Genomic DNA, 1,653 nt, shown 5'->3' on the forward strand with positions numbered 1-1,653 from the left:
TAAAAAGCCTGGAGTGTTCAGAGGCTTTTTCCCCCATACCAAGAACTAAGAATATCATCCTATTTGAGCCAAGCCAAAGATTCTGGGAACAGTGTGCTTCTGTGTTTATTATGAGGGAGTATATATATATATATATATATATATGAATATTTCTTATGATTTAAAAAAGACTCTACTTATAAAAAACCTGAGGAAGCTATAATAATCTAAGTTTATAATAATCTAAGCTTCTCCGGTATGCTATTTTTCATTTTCCCATTCAGCTATGACCCTTGTGCTTTTACTTTTTCATAGCTGTCAGACTTGGTACATTTTTTAATTTTAACCACCCCACCCCCGGCCCCAAAGGCATCCTGCACAGCTTTCAGTGGGGTTGGGGCAAATGTTCCTTTATAAAAGAAGCATCATACCCATGTAAAAATGACATGAAGCAGAGAAACACTTTCAAACTCAAAAACTCTCAGCAGACCCACTTATAAAGTTCATTTCAGTGGTGGGAGCTCTGGGCCCGCATCAAGGAGGTGGTCTGGTCCTCTTGGTCCTGCCACTTTCACCTGCTGGATCTCAAGCTCATCACCTGCCTATCTGAGTCTCCATTTTTTCTTTTGCAAAATGGGACAGGAGATACCTGAGATATTCCTTCTGTAAGGCTATTATAAAGATTAGGTGACTCATAGGTAGTGTTTCTTTTTGATCTTTAAAAGCTGCAGAGCGTTGGATGGATATGAGAATATTCTTTTCCTAACTTCCTTCTGCATCCTTGAGCTGTAGGCTTCTGTTCTTCTGCCATCTTGATCTGGGAGCTGTGATGAGAAAAACACGGAGGTGGAGAATATTCCCTAGAGGAAGCAGAGAGACGGAGAGGAAGAAAGAATTCCAGATCATCTGCTGGACTAAGCAAACGAAGTAGGTGTCTGTCCTCAGCATTTGGCTAATTTTACCTTTCAAACCTTGAAAAGAGATTTATCATTGGTTTTTCCTACCTGTAAAATGGGAATAAAGCCATCTCCCCTCTTCTTCTTTCACGGAGATACTCTGGGAATAGGTGACTTGCCAGCTAAGAGTGTTAGGAGTCTCGGAACGCAGGTGGTAAGGAATGGAGCCGGGTTTGCTTCCGTGCTCTGCACCGAGGTGTGTCAGCGCGGCTCCGAGACACTCTTCAGAGCAGAGCTTCTCTCTGTGAATCAAGAGCACCTTCTGTTGGCAACTAAGTCTCATGAGCCTTAATAGTAGAGATACATTTCAGTGTCGAAACAAGCTTACAGGAGACGGAGAACAGAGAAAAGGTGCTTATTGATTAGAATAAACCATAAGTTGAAATACCTCCCTTTCCTCCTGTCACAATTAAAGCCCGTTGTTGTAATGCTGCCTCACGGCAGTGGCTGGAAAGCCTAACAGATCAAGTCCTATTCTGAGTCCTGGGGTCTAGAATGTAGCATGTTACCAGGAGACAAGAACTATACTTTGCAATGGAACGCTTTGACAGGAATCCCTTCTCAGACATTCACAAGCCATGTGGCTTGGACAAGTCCTTTAATGTCACCTGGTACCAGCCTGACTACCTCTTGATTTCCAGGTCAGCATCTGCACTTGGTGTTTCTCTACGAATTTCTCCCACGTCAAAGGCGCTGACATACCTGTTGTATTAACCAG

General features: G+C 42.8%; 1 long non-coding RNA gene across 1 annotated transcript; it reads right to left on the reverse strand.

Annotated features, from left to right (window-relative positions):
- Positions 1 to 239: 239 nt before the first annotated feature.
- On the reverse strand, positions 240 to 1,393 carry LOC101690753. The gene is made up of 3 exons (XR_201424.2): positions 1,324 to 1,393; positions 984 to 1,177; positions 240 to 839 (listed from the first exon to the last, which is right to left on the reverse strand). It is a non-coding gene; the product is annotated as an uncharacterized LOC101690753 (long non-coding RNA).
- Between the last annotated feature and the right edge of the window lie 260 nt (positions 1,394 to 1,653).

Source organism: Mustela putorius, unplaced genomic scaffold, assembly GCF_011764305.1.
Source record: "Mustela putorius furo isolate JIRA1106 unplaced genomic scaffold, ASM1176430v1.1 tig00000450_pilon_pilon_pilon, whole genome shotgun sequence".
Lineage (NCBI taxonomy): Eukaryota > Metazoa > Chordata > Mammalia > Carnivora > Mustelidae > Mustela > Mustela putorius.